The sequence below is a fragment of the Mesocricetus auratus genome, unplaced genomic scaffold (genome assembly GCF_017639785.1).
Source record: "Mesocricetus auratus isolate SY011 unplaced genomic scaffold, BCM_Maur_2.0 Super-Scaffold_100004, whole genome shotgun sequence".
NCBI lineage: Eukaryota > Metazoa > Chordata > Mammalia > Rodentia > Cricetidae > Mesocricetus > Mesocricetus auratus.
The window spans coordinates 44271856-44296858 of record NW_024429189.1 but is presented as its reverse complement, the minus strand read 5'-3'; the positions used below and the strand labels follow the sequence as shown (position 1 = coordinate 44296858).

Below are 25003 nucleotides of genomic sequence, written 5' to 3'. Positions count from 1 at the left end.
TTATTATCTTGATTGTGGTAATGGCTTCATTAGTGTGTGTAGGCGTGTATGTGTACTTACCAAATTATGTACTTTAAATATGTGTCATTTATTGTATGCCAGATATACCTCAATAAAAACTTCTTCTTCCTCCTTTTTTTTTAAGAAAAGGCCTTGCGTAGGTGAAGCCCTGAGTTCAATTCCTGCTGAACCTCCCCCCCCCCAAAAAAAAGGAGGGAAGGAAGGAAGAAAATTGTGTTGATTTTGCATAAAATAAACTGTATTTTAAAAAAAAAAGCTCCAGCCCTCTGTCATGAGAATGAATCTTCATTACTTCCTGACTATAGGCAGCTGCAATGTTTTATTTCTGGACTGTTGGGCCTTAAAAGTAGAATCTATATTTAACTCAAGTTCCTCAAACCCCACTCTGTCCCCAACAGCAGGCTGCTACTCACTAAATATGTTACTGTTCGTTTTGGTTTGGTTTGGTTTGGGTTTTTTTGATAAATAGTAAGTTGTCTGGCTACTTTTTTGGTAAAACATTAAAGAGGATTAAAACAGTCCCAGATAACTTTCCAAATTAACCTGCAGTTGTTTGACTCGTCCATGTTTCACAGGCATCATCATACTTAAGAACTCTAGGGGGACATGATGTCCCAGGCCTGTGATCCCAGCACTCGGGAGGCAGAGACAGGAGGATCATCAAAAATAGTGGCCAGCCTGGGCTACAATTCAGACTCTGTCTCAGAGACAAAAACACACAGAAATTTGAAGGTGGTGCTCAACTACTTACTGCTTGAGTGCAGGAAAAAAAATGTCTGTAGGCCTCAGTTTACTTAGTTCTTAAAGAGAGGGGTGTGTGTGTGTGTGTGTGTGTGTGTGTGTGTGTGTGTGTGTGCGCGCGCGTTTGTGTGGAGGTCACATCCAGGTTGTCAGGGTTGGTAGCAAGCACCTTTACCTGCTGAAGCCTCTCACTCACCCCTCCTCAGCTGTTAAGAGGTATAATAATATACCCATGTCTTTTTCTCCTTTTTGAGAGACTCAATAAACCAATTAATTCAAAGCACTTAACCCCAGTGATCAAGAAATGTTTCTTTTTATTTTAGGTTGTTATTACTGCTCATAGGTCCATAGCTCCATTATAGTTTTTGGTTATTTTCTTTGTTTCGTTGTCTCTTTGTTTCTTTGTGTCTCTTTTTTTTTTCTCCTTCCCTCCCTCTTTCCCTCCCTCCCTGTCTCCCTCCCTTCCTTCTTTTCTTTTTTCCTGTTTGTTTTTCTTTTTACTTTTCTTTTTTTGGCTTTTCAAAACAGGGTTTCTCTGTCCTGTTTGTTTTTCAAGACAGGGTTTCTCTGTGTAGCCCTGGCTGTCCTGGAACTCACTCTGCAGACTAGGCTGGCCTTGAACTCAGAGAGATCTGCCTGCCTCTGCCTTCCAAGTGTTGGGACTGAAGGTGTGAGCCACCACTGCCTGGAGGGTCCAGTATGTTATAAAAGGAATCCTTAAAAAAAAACCTTAAATATTCTAAAACCCTGTCAGCATACATAGCAAACATACAATGGATGCTAGAAGAGAAAAACCTCCTGTCCTCATATCCAGTTGCAAGTGAATTAATACATCTCCAGCACAAACGTTTTAGCTTATGAACTCCACGCAGGAAGGAACCATTCCAAGCTGATATTAAAGTTCATCTGAAGGTTAGGCTTTCTAGAAGCATGCAACTAGAGGAATTTAATTTATTAGAACAATCGCACGAGATGCCGTAGCTTATGGTCTTGTCAGCATATGTTATACTTTGTCCTCAGACCTCTTCATGAAGAGAAAAATGAAAACGCTGCTGTTGACTTTCTCCACTTTGAGGTTCTTACATGTGGAAATCCTCTTCTCATATTTGCTTGCATGTTTTCTCTAGTGAAAAACACTATGTCGTTCTGTCCTTAGAGAACTAATTAAACAGAACGTGGAGAAGTGGACTCTTCAGGGAGTTCCACTGTGGGTGAGCTCAGTAAATACATCCAAAGCCAGGAGACTCCAGAGTCCCGACCTCCCATGGACTAGGCCTGGGCTTTGGAACCAACCCTTTTCAGCATTAATTTTTCTTGAGCTTTCAGCCAGTTACTTAAAAATAGTATGCTATTGTCTAATTTATATTAGGCCCAATCACACCTCCTATATGTTTAGGGAATATTTATAAAATACAGACAACTATTATCCTTAGTAAACTAGGTTATTAATCCTCCCTCCAAATCCAAAATGTGATAATGTGACTAGTATTTACATCTGACCATTTAAGTATGGTCCAGTATGGCTCATTTAAGTATGGCCTTCAAAGTGCAACTTAGTTTGTTTGTGTGAGATAAAGAGAAGATCAGTAGTTGGGAAATGTCATTTTGTTTCTGATTCTGTCCATAGTAGGTGGATGATCACTGGTAACCAGTTGACCCCTCAGTCTCCTCAAATATAAAAGTAAAAGCTTGACCAGGAAAAAGATCTAGTAAACGTTGCTAGTCCTGTAATTTTTGTGCCATTACAGACATTAATAATCAAGCACTGGCCTTTTGTACCAAACTGGGAAGCTAGGAAGTGGAGTGCAGTACAGACAGCTGAGTGGTACAGTGTGTGTATGAGGTTCTGGGTTCGACTTTAACACGGGGTTTGAGGGGGCTTCACAAAAGAAACACTGGCTAGCTAGCCGCTTCTGAACACTTAGCAAAGCACTGCAGGCAGCCCATGTGTAACAGATTTGAATTCATAATCTAAACGAAACCACTTTCTTTGGCATATGGGTGCACACCTATAATCCCAAGACTAGTGAAGATAATGAAGACTATTGTGAGTTCAGGGCTAGCCTGGGCTACATTGCCAGATCCTGTCACAAAAATCAGAAGGAAGGAAGAAAGGGAGGGAGGAAGGAAGGAAGGAAGGAAGGAAGGAAGGAAGGAAGGAAGGAAGGACAGGAAAGGGAGCCAGGAAAATGAAGAAAAAAAGGACATTACTTATTCCTGAGTCACAAGATGTCTAAGATTTAATTTTAATATTATTCACAGGACAAAACCAGTCAGGCAGTAGTGACACACATCTTTAATCGCAGCATTTGGGAGGAAGAGGCAGGCAGATCTCTGAGTTCTGGGCCAGCCTGGTCTACTAAGGGAGTTCCATGACAGCCAGGGCTACACAGAGAAACCCTGTCTCTAAAAACAAACAAAGGTGTAGGAGAAACCGTAGCCAGCCTATCCAAGTAGCAATCACCCTGTCTCAGGTGCCTGAGCCAAGCTGCCCAGAGACTGACAGAGAGACACGTGACCCAGAGAAACCAATGAGGAAAGGACATACAGCAGAGTCAGCCGCCTGAGCCAATAGGACCTTGGGAGGGGGTATAAAGGCAGGTCTAACTTCCTTAATAAATCAGTCTGCAGCACGTTCTGCTACTCACTGATGCCCAGTGCCTGAGACAAAATCCGTGGGATAAAACAAATGACAGTGGACAACTTTCTTACAGATACAATTTCTCTTTGCACCTTTTCGAATGCCTCGTCCTCTTTGCAGGGCCTGGTCACTGGGACATGCTGGTCTTTCGCTTGCTGCATTCGACTTCTGTTTGTCCAAAATGAAACTCGTTTAATTATTTTCCCCTTTGTTCTAAAATTATTTTCTGTAAAAACCCGAGCATAGAAAAATACAAAATTAAAGGCTGTTGTGCCCACTCAGAGAGGATCCCAAGGCTTCAAGGAGCTTAACGACACTGAATGCAAATACAAGAAGGTCCATTTATTTCTGGAAAACCAGCTAGCTAGGGCTCAACTCTGTCGAGAGTCAAAGCCCCGAGCCACAAAAGCAAGGCACTTTTAAGGAAAAAAAGAGTGGAAGGGAGGTGTCCTGTATCTGCATATCCCAGTCCGCAGGTTTCCCATGGTTATAGAGATTATTTAGTACAGTCAATCTTTATACACAGTTATAGCATACCAACTTTTCATACAAACTTATCATAAGGACCTTGAGAAGACAATAACTGCCTTTGGTTAAGTAGAATTAACTGGCACATCTTTGCTCTGGGATTCCACGGCCAGAGCACATCCTACGATTGTGAGCTTAGGAAGTAGCTGCTGATGCTGTTGCAGCTGCTCGAGGGTCTGGGCTTCTGATTACGTAACCTCACATAACCCCCCTCACTTATCTGGGGACTTTTATTCTCTTTTGTTTTTTTCCATCCATTTTCCTTAGTGGCCCAGAACACATCAAGGCCAGCAAGATAGCTCAACCAATAAAGATGTTGTCGCCATGCGTGATAACTCGAGTTCTACTCCTGAAACACATGTGGTGGAAGGAGAGAATCAGTTCCCACAAGTTGTCTCTGACCTCCACGTGTGCACCATGGCGTATACACGCATGCGCACAAAATAAATAAATGTAAATTTTTAAAAAGGAGAGAACTATGAAAAGCATTTGTTTTCTGCTCCATTATTAAATTCTTTAGTGCATCAGGGAAGACATAGGCTTACTTTCCCACATAGCAGTGTTAACCATGGGATTCCATTCCTACTCCCTGCTCATAAACCTCCATCTTTGTCCGGGAACTCCTATTCTGCTGCACAAATCCTTGAAGATACAGCAATATATTGAAAGAGGAAAAGATGTTTAGGCCCTCAACATAACCAAAGTTCAAACAACAGTCCGTTCTCGGAGGTTGATGCAAGTAAATACAGAATGAATACATTTGCAAAGTCTGTGATTAAAATCCAGTTTGAAAAGAAAACAGGATTAGGAAGAAAAAAAAAAAAGCAAGCATTACCCTCCTCACCTCTGTATCTGAGTCCCCACCCTCCACCATGCTCTTTTTTTTCTTATAACAGTAATTTACTTAGGAAACTGTAGCCAGGAAAATAAATAAATAAAAATCATGTCTCCATCCGACACGATTCCTCGGTGGACATCTGGAGGCTATTCATTCAGCCTCTTTTCCATCTGTGTATATATCTTTGCAGAAGGTCAAACTTTTGCTCTCTGTCATTCCACACAGCACTGCTCCTCCTGCAGGGCTCTGTTTCTGCTGAGAACAGGAAACTACACTGGTTGAAACTGGTTTTGTAGACTTACAGTTCTTTGTACCAGTCGTTTGCCTAGTGAGGTGTCTTAAGTCCAAGAACCAAGGTTATGGGTGTGTTTGGAAGCTAACACCCCAACTATTTCAAACACTGCGGTGTTGGAGTTTATCTGCTGGGCAGGCGGCTCCTCCAGTTCAAACTTCCTTAGAGCAATTCACAAGCATCTTATATAACAGATACACTGAGGTCAGGCAGGGACTGTTCCTTGATATACATTCACATCACCCTCTACTGCTAACTAAGCCGACGGCACCTGTGCTCTGTGTGTTTAACGAGGGCATCTCGCCAGCCTCTGTCTATTGGACGGAAACGAATGCCTGGTGTGATGAGGTCATTTACTCTGTTGGTAGCAACAGGTATGTTTCATGGGAAAAACACTTTACTCATTCTCAGAGAAGTTAATTCTTTTCTGAGGGTCTGAGAGTCCCTTTAAAGTCGTCACGAAGAACAGCCCCTATGTGAGCTCTCAGTGGCAGTTAATAAACAAGGCGCCCAGGGGGCAGGCTGCCTCTGAGGCTCACCATATGCTCTTCTGATCACCGACTGCAATGAAACAAGCTACTAATACTTAGTAGTGGCAAGTAACTTATGTAATCAGTCACAGGTCGGTGGGTTGGCTGGGTCCAGGCAGGCTTCTGTTAGATGGACGCAGTCTGATTGTGCCCAGGGCTGGAATTCTCTAGGGACTTGAAATGGTTGTCATGGAAGGAAGGCCCAAGGTCCAAGGCAGTTTTTTTTCCTTTTGTTTTTGTTTTTTTAATATAAAAATGTATTCCATTTTAGTGTGTGTGTGTGTGTGTGTGTGTGATGCTTCCCACAGAACAAGTGTAGGAATCAGAGGTCAGAAGACAACTTGGCAGAACACCTCTGAGCCGTCTTGTCTGCCTCATTTTTTTTTCCTAGAGGCGAGGTCTCCTGTGAATGTCTGGCAGGCCAGGACCTTGGGTAGGCCAGGTTAGCCTCAAACGGGTGACCATGTTCCTGTCTCTTGATTGCTAGGACTGCAGGCATCCACCTTTCAAGATGCTTTCTCCATTCACGTCATGTCCAGTTGACACAGCCTCCCTACGCAGAGTTTCCTCCTTCGTGGCTTCTCTTTTCCCCTAGTTAGTCAGACTTTCTGGCATGATGGCTAAATTCCAAGAGTCTAACGTTGAAAGCTGTCAAGCCTTTTCCAGGCTTAGGCCAGGTTGTGGCCCAGTGGTGCTTATGGCCCTCTTCAGAAAAAGCCAGGCTTGATTTAACAAGTGTGGGGGGTATATGCACATTGATATTAGGAGGACTTCTCACGGGCTGATACTTGCAGACTTGCTACACAGCATACTGTAATTTCAAAAGGGCCTGAAGATTTTCCAGCTCCAACGCTACAGAATTGAGAGGGGTTCTTCAAGCCTGGAAGCGTTGGAGGAGTTTGAATCAGTCAGGACATTTCACAGGCCTTGAAACCTGGTGAGTTAGAGCAAGGGAACACAGAATGATGGCCAGTATCCAGTCTCGGTGCCCTCAGAGCCTTCCTCGATGATGCTTCCTGGGAAACTCTGGATTGAGGTACAACAGTGCTGACACATCTGGGGCCTGCAGAGAGATCTGACATTTCTTACCCAACGAGGAGTTTATACTTCAGTGAGAATGAATGTACAAGGATCAGCAGAATCAAACTAGCTGGGGACCATTTGGGGTGAGGAGGAAACTGCAGGACTGGGGTGTAGCTCAGTGACAGAGCACTTGACTAGCATGCCCAAGGCCCTAGGCTGGATCCCAACACTGTACCCCCAAGCCCCTTAAAAAAAGGTGTAGAGCTTGGCAATAAATCAGCTCTCCCCACACCAGAAGTGGAGATGAAACCAGCAAATCCTCTTGACTGCTCAACAAGCAGCACTGGTGCCCCCACAGCACGGTGACCCCCCCACGGCACGGTGCTCCCACCACAGCACGGTGCTCCCCCCACGGTATGGTGCTCCCCCCACGGTATGGTGCTCCCCCCACAGCACGGTGCTCCCACCACGGCACGGCGCTCCCCCCACGGCACGGTGCTCCCCCCATGGCACGATGCTCCCACCACGGCACGGTGCCCCCCCCAAGGTATGGTGCTCCCACCACAGCACGATGCTCCTCCCACAGCACGGTGCTTCCCCCACAGCACGGTGCTCCCCCCACGGCACGGTGCTCCCACCACAGCACGGTGCTCCCACCACAGCACGGTGCTCCCCCCACAGCGCGGTGACCCCCCACGGCACGGTGCTCCCACCACAGCACGGTGCTCCCACCACAGCACGGTGCTCCCCCCACGGTATGGTGCTCCCCCCACAGCACGGTGCTCCCCCACAGCACGGTGCTCCCACCACGGCACGGTGCTCCCCCCACGGCACGGTGCTCCCCCATGGCACGATGCCCCCCCAGGTATGGTGCTCCCACCACAGCACGATGCTCCTCCCACAGCACGGTGCTTCCCCCACAGCACGGTGCTCCCCCCACGGCACGGTGCTCCCACCACAGCACGGTGCTCCCACCACAGCACGGTGCTTCCCCCACGGCACGGTACTCCCCCCACGGCACGGTGCTCCCCCCACGGCACGATGCTACCCTAGCACCATGCTCCCACAGCCCAGTGTGCACCATTACAGGCTAGGGAGAAAGCCTGGACCTTCCTGTGAAGAAAGCTGCATTTCTCTGCTTGGAAAGATCGGGAACCTCCTTGACTTGGGTGGTCTGAGGCAGAGGTTTCGTTTTCTTAAGCTGAGCCACCAAAGAGTGTTCCCCATGTCTAGCTTTCTTTAGCGGGCTCTGGCTCTTATCAAACGGCTCTCTTCCCTTTGAAAGTGTACTCTGCAGTTGTCTGAATATGTACCTAGTAAATTTGTTATGTGCAGGGAATGGTTATTTCATTCAGCCCCAGCTCAGTGGAAATGCTGCTTAACAAGGAAATGAAAATACTTTAAAAATTCCTTCAGGGCAGTAGCTGTGTCACCCAGGACTTTGGTATGGTCTCCTCCCGGGCTCATTGTCTACTTTTTCAGCTAAAGTAGTTTTAATAAGTAACCTGAACTGTTCACATTATGTGCTCTTTCTTTGATGCAGATATCATTTCACTATTATGTGGCTTCCTCTTTTGTGTCAAGGTCTTTGTAAATAATTTCTCTCAAGCTTTTCACTGTGCAGAACATTTTGCAGGCTTTTCATCTATCAGATGAAAGGCTTAATTCAAGTTGGAGAAGCTTATTTCAATTACAAGTAATTAATTTAGGCTCCATTTATCTCAAGGAATATTTGAATACAAAGTTTACATAGAAATCCTGGGAGTGTCAAATTATGCAACAAAGAGAAAGTAAGTCTGCAATTTTTGGAGAGTTGATCTGCTATAGTCAGTGTGCACACTCTGTCAGGGTTTTTTTTTAATGAAACAGTAAAATTAACAGCTTAAATTAATTTTTTAATAATTCCAAGAAGTTAAAAACTAAATAAGTTGGGCAGTGTTGGTGCATGTCCAGCACTCAAGAGGCAGAGGCAGGCGGATCTTTGTGAATTGAGGCCAGCCTGGTCTACAGAGCAAGTTCCAGGACAGCCTCCAAAAGCTACGCAGGGAAACCCTGTCTCAAAAAACTAACAAACAAACAAACCACAAAACTCTAAGACACATAAGAGATCCTTAAAGCTTAAAAGAAAACACAAAACCCATTCTTTTAAAAGCATTCATGACCTGTGGAGCATGTAATTGGCTTTCTCATCTGGGGGAATGTGGGGTCCACCCTGCTCTGAAATAAATACACAGAGGCTTAAAAAAAAGCATTCATGAACTCAACTTATGATTTGAAATTCTAGGTGTTTTCTATGGGCAATGATTTTTTTCCCACTTTCAGACAGGGCCTCACAAGGTAGCCCCAGCTAAGAAGGAACTCATTATGTAGACCAAGTTGACTCCAACTCACAGAATCCACCTGCCTCTGCCTTCCAATTACTAGGTGTTGTGTAACAGTTTTCTCCAGATGGAAATATTCTTAGGCAGGTAAACAACTGGTTTCCGGAAGTCCCTGAAACTGACCAGATTTCCTAGGCCACTCCCTGCCAGAGTAAGCAATGAAAACTGACCATCACTCTTAAGAAAAGGCAAGCTACCAAGAAGATTGAGACTAGACATGCTGCCTGGAAGCTGCAGAAAACACCCAAGCTGCTTGGAAGAGGTTTAGACCAACTGAGGTACCTGGAAAGGACACTGTCCAACCCCACTCTTCAACCCGTTGAACTGTCTATAGACTGTATTGTGTGTTCTAAGTTCCCAGCTTTGTGAGCTGTCATCTGTGCTGAAGTAGGCTTTGGTAATGGAACTGTCTTTGAGTCATTTCTGAGCCTGTAAGTAATCCCTCAGTTATAATCCTGAAGCTAAACCCAATAAAACTTACTAGTTTACCAAAATGGACTTTGGTGGTATCTGTACTTTAGTCTGCCATGGGTTGCCTATCTGGGGTAAATAGCCATATCACATAAACACTGCTACTAAAGACTGGCACCACCACACCCATGCAATGTGGGTAATAATTTTTATTTTTGTTGTAGTTTGTTTTGTCTTTGACACAGGATTTCTTTGGGTAGTCCTGGCTTTTCTGGAACTACCTCTCTAGACCACACTGGCCTTGAACTCAGAGATCTGCCTGCCTCTGCCTCCTGAGACTTAAAAACATACACCACCACACCTGACTTATGGTTGTAATGTTTTGTTGATGGCTAACTTTATCTTTAAAAGTTTAAAATGTCTGTGCTTAAAAGAACTATAAAGCATCTGAGCAGTGATGTCCCATGCCTTTAATCCCAGCACTTGGGAGGCAAAGGCAGGCAGGTTTCTGTGAGTTCAGGGCCAGCCTAGTCTACAGACTGAGTTCCAAGACAGCTGGGGCTGTTACACAGAGAAACCCTGACTCAAAAAACAAAGACAAAACCAAAAAACTATAAAGTAAATTTAGAGCTCCAAATGTTAAAGAGTTGTTAAGGGTTAAATGTTTTACTGCTGTTTCTGCTTCTGCAAACAAAACCTTATTTTTCAGGAGAGAACCTTGTGCTTGCAGGAAAAACAAATTGTAACTTAGTATTCTTTGCCTTTATAAACCCCTGACTGAGGTGGCTTGGCATTGCATTCCTAAGCATAGACCTGGAGCCAGTATCAAAATAAAAGCCCTGTCTTTGTTAGCATTTATTAATTAATGGTCAGACTGGCAAATCTCTGAACAACCCCTAACCGGCAACATTTGGGGACTTGCCTGGGATTTGGGTGTTCAGCCAGATCCACCTTTTTCTGGCATCTTAGGACCCTGGAGGCACCCAGAATACTCAGAGCCAAGAGATCGGATAGGCCCAGCATTTAGAGGGAACCACTAGCAGGTTCTCAACACTTAGATTGTGAGGAAGGAGGCATCAGAAACCCTCCATAGGTAGAGGTAAGGATACTGTTTGTAGCGCTCACTTGTGAGACTTGTGGAAGAGCTATCACAGCAATGCTTCAAAGGGGCCACTAGGATGCAGGATACCAGGAGCCTTGGTTTGGGTTTGGTTTGTGTGGGTGGCCACCAAATTGAAGAGTTTTGTCTGTCTTGTATTACTTATACTATTTGTGTTTGTGGTGTTGCATCTTCTTTTTTTTTAAATCTCATCTCTAAGCCTTCTTTGTTCTCAGCTTACTCTGTTCCCTCCTCCTAGTCACTGGGTTTTGGGTGTCCTTTAGGGATGGGTAACATTAAATTGCTTTATGCTGTTCTACTTCAATGAAAAGCTGACTCCAGTTGGTTTATGGTCCTCCTCCTCTAGACCCAAACGTTTGTTTAAAGGTTTCCTCCAAAATCTCTGTCCCTTGTCAGGTGGGCCACCTGATTATGTGGCAGAAAAAGGAGAGCAAAACGAAAGGGTAGACATTCACGAGTGGGAGGATTGCTATTCATTTATACCCTTTAGTTTTAGTGTAAGTCTAAAACTTCTAAATATGAGTCTTGACATTTGTAAGACTATTAGGTAAACTTTCTATAACTCAAGTTTGACAAGTGTATTGGGTATGGTTAAAGATCTGTAAAATCTGTAACAAAAAGTTAACTTCAAATTTATAGCAACGAGGGTTGAAGGTTGAAAATCTATACATAGGTAATCTTAATTTACTATTGTGTACTGTATGTGTAAGTCGGAATCAACTTTTAAAAAAAACTTTTAAAGAAATAAGATGTTTTTGAATTATAGCAGGTCTCCAAGATATTTTGGATTGGGATGGATTTTTGTGGGGTGATTTTTGTACTGAGGATAGGAATAACAGATGAGGGAGGAAATCATAAAAATAGGGTTTGTAAAAAAAAATCTAGAAAATACTGAAAAGCCCATGATGATTAAAAATATAATAGTTTTTATTCCTCAATTAAGGCAGTATAAATGAGGTTTTGGTTACTGTGTTAAGTAACTCTTTGTCCTCTTTAAAATATGTGTAAATAACAGGTCTTCTGGATGTTAGCTTATCTCAGAATAATGTCATAGGTTAAACCAACATGTGTGTCCCTGAATGCTCTGGAAGTTCATTGAATCTGCAAGTGGCAGTGGTTTGGCAGATGCAAAGATTCTTCTATAGTAATTTTGCAAGTTCAAGTTTTCACTTTAAACAGAGGGCTATGGCCAGATACATACTTGAGCTAATAGAATATACCAGGTCAGGGCCCAGAGGACTAGGCCTGAGAAATCCATTTAAAAGGACCAAGACAGAAATGCTGTCAGAAGTGGAACCACAGAAAAACTCCAAACTCCAAGAAGGAGGTTGTTCCAAACAAAACAAACAAAGCAAATCAACAACCCAACCCAGCTCAGGTCTTCTGGCTCAGGGCTACTTGCCTCTGGCCAGGTTTGATCCAAACTTGACAGCCACTATCTGGCATCCCTAATTGCATCGTCTGACTTAAAAAAATGACTTTTTTAAAAAGACAAGCAGAGGTTTAATGTCATGAGATAAGATCCAACCAGAGTGTTAGACTGAGATGGCAGAGAGCGGTATCATTCTAGATGGTATGAGTCTAGATTCTCGAGCCTCTAAAATAACAGAGGCTCAAGAAACAGTGAACGAGGATGAAACAGGACTAAAGAAAACTTTAAAATATGGGGAAGGAGATGAGAAACTAAGGAACTAGGGCCACAGCCATGAGCACCGAAAGAACTGAGATATCCCTGTCTAACTACAATGCAGCAGCGCAGTATCCTGAACAGCTTGGCAGTAACCTGTGGAATATCTCTCCTTACCTAAGGTCTATGCAGGCTAGGAGAAACTGACTAGAAAATGTGTATCTGGCCTCTTTGTCTTGGCTAACTTTGTTACTTTAGCTATTTGGATAAACTGAGGAAATAGGAAGCAGTCTTGAGAAAGCCATGTCCTCATTCCTCCCTCACTTGCCACCCTTCCTATTTCCTCACCTTTTTATATTAAGCAATTAGTATTCAGGCATTTACACTGCTCTCAGGGACCTAACATCATCAGCTGCAGTCACTAAGTAGAGACTCCCTGTGCATATGCGCTACGTCCCCTCATAAAAGGCAAGACCTCCTCATCCCTTCCTCCCTTTCCTTCCATTCTCCCTCAAAGGGTTGCCTCTGCACCCCCCACGCCCAACAAACCTCCCATGTTGAGTTCCGTTGTATGGTGTGACTTTGTGGTGCCTCTTGACTCTAACCCCCCAAAGTTTCCTTCCTGCTGCTGTTAAACTACCACAGCCTTAAAGCCCACCCCCACAGTTACACACCTACTCTAACAAGGCCATACCTCCTAATAGTGCCACTCCCTTTGGTATTATGGGGGCCAGTTACATTCAAACTACCACAGAAGGTTAAATAAAGCTCATCCTTGTCAATGAATTACATTTAGCATGACTACCAGCACAGTTCTGAACATGTTAAAGAAATTTGATTATTTATAAGGTGACTAGTAACTTACGTGTCCTAATTCTATCTATCTAGCCTTAAAAATTACAGTTCCTGTAACAACAGCTGACTAGTTGTTTGTTAGTCCTGTAACAAGAGCTGACTAGTTGTTTGTTAGTCCTGTAACAAGAGCTGACTAGTTGTTTGTTAGTCCTGTAACAAGAGCTGACTAGTTGTTTGTTAGTCCTTTAACAACAGCTGACTAGTTGTTTGTTAGTCCTGTAACAAGAGCTGACTAGTTGTTTGTTAGTCCTGTAACAACAGCTGACTAGTTGTTTGTTAGTCCTGTAACAACAGCTGACTAGTTGTTTGTTAGTCCTTTAACAACAGCTGACTAGTTGTTTGTTAGTCCTGTAACAACAGCTGACTAGTTGTTTGTTAGTCCTGTAACAACAGCTGACTAGTTGTTTGATTAGAGATTTTTTGAATATATATCATTGGAGATACATAGAGAAGAAACTAATGAAGCAGGGTGTGATTAGTAGAGACAGAACGAGGAGGCAGTCAGGAAGGAACGTGTCCTCTTGCCCGTGGAGTTCTCAATCCAGTAGAATTGAGCACAGCTGTGGGGTGAAGCCTCATCCAGGTGAATCCAAAGAGGGATGCCCTCAGGCTTAGCAGCTGTGAGGCTTACAAAAATAACCTTGATGGGTCTGGAGAGATGGCTGAGAGGTTAAGAGCACTGACTGCTCTTCCAGAGGTCTTGAGTTCAATTCCCAGCAACCACATGGTGGCTCACAACCATCTACAATTCAATCTGGTGTATATGTAATAAATAAATAAATCTAAAAAAATAACCTTGAAGGGGTCCTGCTGTTTAGGGGGAAGGAGTGAGGTACATTGGTCTGGAGGAAAGAGAAGGGCCCAACCCCCAATGTTGATTGGGGATGGTCCAAGGTTGGTGCATAGTTGAGATAGGGAGTGGTCGGTAAAGTTCTGAAGGAGAAAAGGAACGGAGATGACAGAGTAAGGGAGTGAGTAGGTGTTCATGGAGAGGTGAGTTAGAATCTGAGATGGAAAGAAGTTGCTTAGGGAGAGCCCAGAGCCTGAGATAGCCAGAGGCAGGAGCTTTCCCCAATCGAGGTGAAGTTCCTATGACATTTTGACAAGGGTATTTTTTTAAGGAGCCATGTAGTAAGAACCCACAAAAGTCTATTTAATAGTTAAGGGGTGCAATGGAAAAATGAACTCACAAATATAGAACAAAGCAACTGTCTGACCAGGATCCCCAATGGGCCTACAATAGCCTGGGAGCATTCTAGCTAGAGATTAGTTTATAACTTGCCTCCTGGCTGGTCTCCATAAGGCTGTCCTTAAACCAATTAGCTATGAGAAACTCCAAGAAATTGTCCAGGACGAACAGGAAAAGCCATCTCAGTTCCTAGAATGCCTCACAAAGGCCTTCTTACGGTATACCAATCTAAATGCCGAAAACCCAGAGGGCAAACAACTCCTTATGACTGGTCAGACACTGCCTCAGTCCCAGCCAGGTGTGCTGCCTTAGTTTGGTGGATTTCATCTGCATGTGCTCTAGCATGCTCCCAAACTCACCTGCATTTCTAAGGAAGTAGGCTGTTAACTAGAATCATATGTATTATGGAAGGTGAGACTATACAATTGGGTGATACATTGGAATTCTTTAATGAAAGCAGAGTTAGATGTATAAGACCCAGTTTCTGTTTGAGAGAGTTCTGTGTTGTGGGAACTCATTCCACCAATAGATTTGGGGTACTGACCTTAGGGCGTGGCTTCTTGTCTGTGAATGTGACCCCTTATAAGTAAAGGGGAGGGGTTGCTCGCTCTCTTGTGTGGTAGTTGGACATCTGATTGCTGCTTCCATTGACCCCCAGGGCAGAATGGGAGACCAAGCGGCTCTCTTCCTTGTTGTTACTTGTGTTTCCTAATAAGTCTTTGCTATCCTTTTACTTGTGCTCTCATGGATTCACATACTTTCACCAACAATCTGGTGCCCAACATGGGGCCCAAACCCATGACCCTGAGATTAAGAGTCTTAATGCTCTACCAACTGAGCTAGCTGAGTGTTTGGGGAATTCATTCTGCCAATACTTCACTTAAGAAAAAGGGGACGTGTACCTTAACCAGTCCATCCACCCTGGCAACCTCACAAAGGGAGAACTGGTGGGGTTGGGCTGGGTAGGGAGAGATGGAGGGAGTCCCACAGTGGAGCAGGAGCGGGTAACAGGGAGAGTGAAAGTGGGTGCCAGGGTTGGGCAGTTAGAACAGCCTGTTGTTGGAGAGGAGAAATTGCTGGCAAAAGTTGCAGAAGTCCCATATAATATTGGGATTCAGGCTGCCTGTAGGTGGCCACTTGAGTTGATTATCTAAGGGGTATAAGGCTCTTAGTGGTTAAGTTGCAAGCCCTTAAGTTGGGTTAGGTGTAGAGGTCTGAGATTTTCCAAAAGGCATCCCAGGAGGGAGCCCAGAGGTATGATCGAGGACACAATTCCCATGACTGAGGTAGGGAAAGAAGACCCAAGGCCTGGATACCCTAGCATCCCAGGAATCCATGAAGGATCAGAGTGAGTAGTCACAAGCTATTCAGTATGTTGTCACTCAAGAACAGAGGCCAAGGGCTGAGAGCCTGAGTGAGTTGTGGTCACCTGGTACCAGGGCTTGTGAATGAGGCCAAAGGGTAAGAAACCATGCTAGAGAGATTAAACCTTATTCATGGGAAATGGCCAGAGGTGAGTGTTGGGGAAGAGAATCAAGGGGGCCTTAAAAACCATGGTTGGGGGTGCTTCTGCTTCCAAGAACACCAGAGGGGTGCCGGACACTCAGTGGTCACTCCCACAGATTCAGGGAAGTGATTATGCTGACTGGGAGAAGGGAACTACCAATTGTGCCAGTGTTGGGTGGAGAGCCCAGCCATCTGTTAGTTGGAAAATAAACCTGTTGCAGGTAGGCTGGGTACAGGGCCCTGGTGTGCCTCAGACCACCTGTGGACAGGAGGCGCCACCAGAAGAGCCTACCGAAGTCTGGGCGCCAATGTGGTAGCTTAGCGGCAGCAGGAAGGCAACCTTGGCAGGGTAGAGCCAAGGGTACCACAGTTACACCATACAACAGTACTCACATGGGAGGTTTGGCGGGTGGGCGTGTGTGTGGGCGTGTGTGTGTGTGTGTGTGTGTGTGTGTGGGTGTGTGAGAGAGAGAGAGAGAGAGAGAGAGAGAGAGATACAGAGAGAGATACACAGAGAGAGATACACAGAGAGAGAGATACAGAGATGGCCTCTGAGGGAGAATGAAGGAAAGAGAGGGAGGGTGATGCGAAGGTCTTGCCTTTTATGAGGGGATGTAGCGCATGTGCACAGGGAGTCTCTACTTAGTGGCTGCAGCTGATGAGGTATCCTGTTAGGTCCCTGAGAGCAGTGTAAATGCCTGAATACTAACAGAGGCTTCTTAAGAGGCTTGAGCTTCACTCTGTGTAACAGGTAGTCGACTTTCTGCTGCCTTCTGATGAAGATATAGCCAGCACCATGTCTGCCTGCATGCTGCCATGCTCCCCAGCAAGATGATAACGGACTGAACCTCTGAACTGTAAGCCAGCTCCAATTAAATGTTTTCTTTGTAAGAGTTGCTGTGGTCACTGTATCTCTTCACAGAAGACTCCTTCTGTATATGTTTTCAAGGCTAAGTATAAAACAAGTAACTAAAAACAAGTAAAGTTTATTTAAAGTCAAATGTACTTAATGGATAGCCTTCAAAAATTCTTCAGAGATCTGCTGAACATGGCATTTAAAGTGTTTAGTGCAAAAGGCTTCCAGTGTTAAACAAAACAAAAGCCAGCCCCTAGAGGCAGCTCTAAGGTCTCCTCCAAAGAAGATGACACAACCTGGATTGTGGTAATGCTAATCATTGAGCAAAATGCCCCATGTGCTGGGCGGTGGTCATGCCTTTAATTCATGCACTTGGGGAGGCAGAGGCAGGCGGATCTCTGTGAGTTCGAGGCCAGCCTGATCTATGGAGCTAGTTCAAAGACAGCTAGGGCTATTACACAGAGAAACCCTGTCTCAAAAAAACAAAACAAACAAACAAAAAAAACAACCTACAGGAAATTCTTTGGGATCTTTTGGGTATGGTAGCCAAAGGCTGATACTGCCCCGTACAGCAGTCAGAGAGTTAATGCTGGCCTGTGTGACCACTAGAGACTGAAGTCACTCTTCCTTCCATGGAGGTTACCAAGACTGAGAGTAGTGGCCTAAGGTAGCTAGCTGGTAAGTCTCATTTTATCAATACAGAGGCTGTTTGGTTTATACTTGTTGCTCAGATTTATCCTTCTCTGAACTCTGATGGTGTTAATGGCTAACTGTATCTTTATCAGTTGAGAAGCAGTTGCCTGGTCAATGAATTTCATATATGAAAATCAGGTCTTGCTTTTTCTAGAGCTATTAGGTTTGCTAGTGAGAAAGGCAAAAATCACAAATAGGTTTGCCTGTAACTTTTACTATTCCTCTATTCAAAAGAACTTGCTTTGCAATGAATGCTCTTTGAATGAAAAATGGTTTGAGGTTTATGGAAGTTGTCAGGGTCTGAGAAAATAATTAAAAAATAGTAATAAAACTTAAGAGATGGGGCTGCAGAGATGGCTCAGTGCTTAAGAGCACTAGCTGCTCTTTCAAAGGTCCTGAGTTCAATTCTCAGCACCCACAAGGTAGTTCACAACCATCTCTAACTGTAGTCTCATAGGGTCAAGTGACCTCTTCTGATGTGCAGATTAGATGTACATGCAGACAAAACATCCATATACATAATAAAATAAATCTTTAAAAAAACCCTTAGAGACAATATATGCTGTTAAGACTTCAAAGGTTCAGAGTTTTAACATTATTCAATGGAGTTTTGATAAACTATTAGTCTGACCCTGGTTAAACACTGACTACTGTTTTAGTCACAAGCTCAATTTTTAAATTTTCCTTTGGTTGTTTTCTAAGTATAGACTAAAAGGTGCTTCTCTTTGTGTTAAAAACATCTCCGTCCAATCTGTATAAACCCAGCCCCCTGGACAGAGGAACAAGTGTTAATGTTTTTAACTCAAAATCATTTTTGGGATCCAAAGCTTTTACTATGATTCAAAGGTGTTGCTTTTTTCTACAGTGTGGATTTCTGTACAGATTACAAACAGTGGCAATGCTAATGTATCTAAAACTTTTATCTTTTTTTGTAAACTTTAAATCCAAGCTTCAGGGAGTTGAGACTTAGAGTCACCTGTCAGAGGTCAAATGGACCCCAGCACCCTTGTCAATCAACAGCCTAAGCTTCCCACCTCCTGCTTATTCCTGAGGGGTAAGTTCTAAATGTAAGATTTTCCTTTAAGCTCCTAAACTTTAACTTCTGTCCTTAGTTTATATCTGTCCCAGCAGATTTCTACTTGGCTGACAGACACCACCCAGGAATCAGCCGTGAAGTTCGAACTGCTCCAGACAGCCGTGAGCCCTGGACTTGGTGACAGCTGATGTAAACCAGTGCAGCCAATGTGATGCTCCCTGTCTCTTCAGCTGGGTCAGCAGACCAGATACTTAGGTGAATGCCCCCTCACTGCATGGTGATTGCCCCCCCCAGTGTCCCAATGCCCCCCCAGCCTTGGACTTTGGCTAGCATCCCAGCCTTCATGGGCTCTGACAATGACATTCTAATTTGAGGTGAAAAGCAGTTACAGCAGAGAGTGTGTTATCCCTTATCCTCAACCAAAGGCTGGACTGTTAGGTCTAAAGGAAACTGGGACCCCACTGGAAGGGACCATTCCTTATCTTCCTTACCACCCCAGCTTCCGTCATGATAGACCATGTCCACACCTGGATACATACATCAGCAGGTCACAGGGGACAATGACTCTTCGGCAGAAGAGAGCCTTTACCATGGCCTGAGAAGATTCAGTAAAGATAAGATTGATGTAGGCTGTAAATTAATAATGTGTTGTCTACGTCCCCACCTACTCTTCCATGGAGTATATGTCTAGACTCTTCTTTGAGAGCAAATGCAAAATTGCCGTCTCACTACTCCTGGTCACACTTCGTCAGGTGGACATCCCTTCCTTCACTTCTGTTTGAAACTGTTTGGTTTGCATGTGATCGTGGATTGCATCCCTGCTTATCTACTTGGCATATGCATCAAGCCCCCCAAATTTTGTATCTTAGTATTCCTTTCTTATTTCCCTAGATGTTTGCATATGATGATGTAGCATGGAGAGAGCACTTGTATTCGAAAATCTTTCCAGCTCCTCACCATAACCCACTCTTGGGGCAATCAGCACAGCAATGTCTGATGTCAACTACAAAAACTTAGGACATCAAATAGCCCAGGATTTATTTCACTAGAAAAATCTATTGCAGAATTAGAATAAGTTGACTCTTTAGTTGAGGTAGCCTTAAAACATGGTAGAGTGTTGTGGGATATTTATATACTGTGTAAAAATGTGTTGCTGTGAATGGTGTAATACAAAGCTGAGTGGCCAGTAGCTAAGAAGGAGAGAATAGGTGGGACTTCCGGCAGATATTCAAAGTCAGAGGGATGAATATAGAATAGGTGGGACTTCCAGCAGATATTCAAAGTCAGAGGTATGAGTCTAGAATAGGTGGGACTTCCGGCAGATATTCAAAGTCAGAGGGATGAATCTAGAACAGGTGGGACTTCCGGCAGATAGACAAAGTCAGAGGGATGAGTCTAGGTACTTGTGAGACACCAGCAGGACTCGGAACAAGTAAGACATACGGGACAGAGGAAAGGTAACCAAGCCACATGACAGAACATAGATTTAAAAAACAGGTTAATGAAGTTATAAGAGCTAGTTAGAAGACAGCCACTGCTTCTCTGCAAACCACTCAGGAATTATCGGGACAAATTGGCCAAACTTTAAAAACACCTCACAGAGGGAAAAGGCCCTACGAGGAAGAAGTAAATTCCTCCCATTTTCTTTTCCAGGTTCTTCCGGACTATTGACTGCTGTCTGCCATCACAGGGCTCTCAGCTCTCCTGCTGCTATTGATTACATCTGGCCCCTGAATCGTTAATATCTTAACCAGATATGTAAGTTCCCACTTAGGAGCTATTGAGATGGTGGCGATTAAGTCCTAGCATGACTAGGTACCCACCACAGTCTAGGGTTGGCACAGGGTATAACTTGGGGTAGATGGGGTTATGATGACTAACATTATGTTGATGGCTAACTATGTTTAAAAGTTTCAAATCTCTGTGCTTTAGACAACTATAAAACAAAATTAGATCTCCAACTATAAAGGGCTGGTAAGGGTTAAAATTTTTTACAGGTATTTCTGCTTCTGTAAACAAGCTTTTTTTTTTTTTTTCACGAGAGGACCTTTGTATTCTTTGCCTTTATAAACCCCTAACTGAGGTGGCTGGGCACTGCATTTGGAAATCCCCAGTCTCAGGTGTAGGAGTGTAGACCCGATGATAGGATCTCAATAAAAGCCTCTGGTTAAAATCTGTTAATGGTCAGATGAATCTCTGAATGACCCCTAGACCCAGAACAGGTTTTTATCAATCTATTTTTTTTTCAAGGCAGGCTTTCTCTGTATTGCTTTGGAGCCTGTCCTGGAACTCGCTCTGTAGACTAGCTAGCGCCCCCCCTCGCCAGCCATGGAATCCACCATGCCCCACACACATATGCAGGACCCCCTTCTAGCTTTATTTGAAGCAAAAGAACAACATTTTGGTGCACATGACTTGGCAGGTTTTCCTGGCATTTGCTCCTGCCAGTGGCATTCTTAGATATGCTAGGACCCTGTAACCTTCAACTCAGTCACTTTTCCAGCTAAGGATCTCCGGATTCTTCCATCCACCACTGCCATATCTGGTAAGCCCGCCCCTTCCTTTCTACCTCTGCCTATGCTTCCATGAGTTAAGACTCTCTCCTGCTCCGGGAGCCTTGACCACTGATTTGTGCTCGATGGATCACAAAATCAGTTGGTGCCTTTAGCATCTGATCCTCCCTTAGTCTCTGGGATGCTGGAGATTACAGGCTTTGGGTCTTCTCTACCTCTCTCATGGAAGCTGGGTCCCCCATGTCAAACCGTGTGCCTGCTTATTGTCACCCTACATTCTACCAGTGATCCATAGTTGGGAGTGTGACCTCTGCTCTTTTTCACTTGTCTGTTTCCCTCCTCTTCCCAGCGTGCTAAGACTTTCCGGCCTGTCACAGCAGTGTCCTGATGCCTCCTGTCATGGCTAAGCCTGTCTCAGAGCAGGGATCGCCTTCCACCTGGGAATGTCCTGTTCAAAATGTCTCTCTCTCTCCTGATTGTTCTATCTCTGCTGCCTTCTACCCTGTTTCTTCTCCATGCAGATGCCAGCTGCTCCCAGTGGCCTGGTCTGAGGCAGTTTGTTAACTTCTGTCAGATGGGAATGTGTTTATGGAAGCAGCCATCTTGACCGTGTGGCCTAGCTGTAGGCCTGTTCACTCATGGATTGCTTCTTTCCCTCAGCCTAGGCAGAGGGACAGTCTAGTCAACTTCTGCTGATAAACCCTGACAGACGTAATTCATTTACCTTCTGTCTTTTTTTTTTTTGTCTCTAATTTCTTCTTTCACTGGCTCTGTTGCACATGGCTTGTTTGTGGAATGGTGTGCCTTTCCAGGGCCCAGTAGGGAACACATTTCACACAAAAACCCTGCCTGTTCCATCTGCAGTGGATCTGCTTTCTTGTCACTGACAGTTTTAAGTCTACTCTGTCTCTTTAAATGTCCTGTCTGTTTGCTGCAACATGAGAATCAGAAATCACACTCTGGTTCTTCTTACTTTTAGCCAGTCCTGTTTAATATAACTATGTGTGTGCATACATGTAGCTACTGTTTAAAAATATAAGCTAACTCTGTATGCAACTTAAATTCAACTGTGCTAAGTCTCAAATATTTCTAAATTGTTATGTACCTTTAAATGATGATAAACATTTAAGGTTATAAAGGTCTGTTTCAAATTAACAAAATATTTACACCACTCAGTCCTTCCTGTAAGCTGTTTACAAAGGTTAAGCTTCTATTACAAAAGGGGATTTTTCTCTTTGTCCTTTACAGGTGTAAATCTAACCTACTAAGTTAAAACCAGTTGTAGTCAGGCTGGAGAGCTCTGAGTAAAACATCTCTCCACAGCCTCTCAGCTTCAATCCAGTTGTCCAGACAGATCCTACCCTAATGTCATTGTAGCTATACTAGTCTGTAAACACACAAATTAATTATAGGGATAAAGCTTTACCTAGCCACCTAGCTTAATGCAAGTAACTAAAGACAAATTTTGTCTGCTGAAATATACTAAACAGACAGCCCTCAAATGCTCAGAGATCTAGAGAATATGGCATTTAAAATATTTTATTAAAAACCTTTCCATAACAGAGAGACAGGCCAACTGCTGGCCCCACCGCACTTCCTCCAAGAAGACTGGACACTGAAGAAACTCCACCCACAAAAGTGGTAACACAGGCCGGGCGGTGGTGGCACATGCCTTTAATCCCAGCACTCAGGAGGCAGAGGCAGGCAGATCTCTGTGAGTTCGAGGCCAGGCTGGACCGACAGCCTCCAAAACAATACAGAGAAACCCTGTCTCGTAAAACCAGAAAAAAAAAAAAAGTGGTAACACTAGCCACTGAGAAATCCTGCCTTTCACCTCAATTGCTGCAAAGGACTCTTTGGACCATGCACAAGAGGACAGTAGAATTGACTTTCTCCACGTTGCTTGGGCCAACAGTAGGCAAGTCTTCCTACATAATCCACAGTTCTCACGCTATCAGCAGAAGGTGGGTGTCCTTAAAGCCTCTGCCCTCAACAACTATAGAAGACCTTGGAGGTGGCTGTATATGAGGCCAGATAGCAACTCTCTCTCATTCTCTAATCATTAATTCAGGTAAAATTTTATCCTTCTCAAGAACTCTGATGCTGTTTGACGGCTGGTAGATTTTAATGTAACTTTTATCATTCCTTTTTTAAAAAAGATGTTTTAAGGTATAAAGTTTATGTAAGAACATAAATGCTTAAGATGTATGAATCTAAAAATGTTTTAAGGTATAACAAACTTAAGGTGTACAAATGCAAATTATCAGATTTCTTTCTCGTTATGTTACTGTTCAAAGTCCTAACATTAATCAATAAAGTTCTGATAAGCTATTAATCCAACTCCAACAGAGTACTAAACACCATATTATGCCACTATGCAATCATAACTCTAACTACAAGCTCAAGATTAAGGTGCTTTTCATTGTTCTAAAGATATCTGTCAGTTTTAAAAGTGTCAGTGTTTTACCAAATCGTTTCTGACATGAGTATACTGCTAATGTGTCTAAAACTTGTTTTCACAAACTCAAAGAACTCTTGTAAGTTCCAGGGGAGCCTAATTGGATTCACCCAAACAGGTCAGACTGGCTCCAAATAAATATTCTTCAACCTTTCCCTGGTCCTGGGACTCCCTTCCCTGATCTTGGAACCCCCTGGGGAACCTCTCCCTCATCTTATGATCCTCCTCCTCCCCTCAAGTACCAGGACCAAAGAAAAAATATTTCCTAAACTTTGTTCTCTGCTTTTCCAATATCTTGCCAGGTCTAAGAGGTCCAGAGAGTTCCATACAGTCTGGACTGCGATGAAACAACCAGCTACCCCAGGATGTGGCAGCACCCCAGCTTTCTCAAGGTCCCCCAGAGATGGTCAATGCCCCGAAATCATCAGGAAGTAATCTTGAGAGCTTGACATCCTTATTCCCTAACCTGCCATGCCTAACTCCTCACCTTTTTAATAATAAGTAAAGGTGAGAATGTAAAAGATTCAGGCATTATGCTGGCCTGCCCCTGTCACCTGGTCAGTCCAGGATTCCATGAGTACTAGTCTGCACACAGGTGCAAAGGACCCCTTTAAAAGACAGGCCCCGCAGGCTCCAAAAAACAATACAGAGAAATACTGTCTCGAAAAAAAAAAAAAGACAAGCCCCGCCCACTTAGGCTCTCTTTCTGCTCTTTGCTGCTCTGCTCTTTCTGCTCTCCTTCTGCTCCTGTCTCCCTCTTCTGTCCTCCCGCTGTGTCTCTGTGTCTCTTTACCTCTTTCCTTCCCCCTCCCTCCCCTTTCTAATAAAACTTGTCACTCAAGCTCTGTCTGCCTGTTGTGTTTGACCCGCGCCTCGGTCACCCTCGCCGGCCAAGGGATTCGACATGGCCTCCACCCACGCAGAACCCCTTTCCAGCTTTATCCTAGCATTTGAAGCAAAAGAACAACAATTAGCACATTAGTGAACATCCCTCGATTTTTTTTCAGGCCCTTTACGAACTGTTTTATAGATTGGAATTTTTTTTTCAGGGCTAGGGAAGTATGCTTGGGAATAGATGTTGTAAAAACAATCACCACCTCGACCAACAGAACCTAGTGGCATGGCCCATAACGGAGTGGTTCTCAAACCATGGGTTGACAACCCTTTGGGGGTCGACTGACTTTCACAGAGGTCACATTTTAGATACCCTGCATATAAAATATTTACCATGTGATTCATAACAGCAAAATTGCTGTTATAAAGTAGCAGCAAAAGCAATTTTGTGGTTTGGAGTTACAAGAGGAACTGTATTAATTGTTCGTAGCATTAGGAAGGTTGAGAACCTCTGCTAGACCAACCCAAAACCACCCAGGTTTCATGAGACCCTATCTCAAAGTTCCAAAGTAAAAAAGAGGGGAAACCGTGTCATGAGGATCCACACCGGTGAAGGATTCTATTTGGTGTGTGGCTGCTTTCTGTCTGTTTTGGGTGGGCGATCAGCACAATCCTTCAGCTCTGGCCGCAAGCCGCCGGCACGTGAGAGAAGAGGGCGTTCACTTAAGTGAGCACGAGTTTGCAGCGTGGACGCATCTCCCTGGGGCAGAGCTGTCCTGAACCAGCATGAGCGGGACCGGGGGACAAGAGAGCAGTTGGCTGCCTGCACAGTCCCCAGTCCCTGCCCAGAGCCCCCACCCCCGGGCTGGCGCCACAGTCAGCCGGTGGGGCGAGATAAAGCGGGCAAGGT

At 44.2% G+C, this 25003-nt stretch overlaps 1 long non-coding RNA gene across 1 annotated transcript; it reads left to right on the top strand.

Moving 5' to 3' along the window:
- Window positions 1-16360: 16360 nt before the first annotated feature.
- Window positions 16361-23831, top strand: LOC110342648. The gene is made up of 5 exons (XR_002384778.2): window positions 16361-16560; window positions 18202-18306; window positions 18384-18543; window positions 19942-20046; window positions 23562-23831. It is a non-coding gene; the product is annotated as an uncharacterized LOC110342648 (long non-coding RNA).
- The last annotated feature ends 1172 nt before the right edge of the window (window positions 23832-25003 follow it).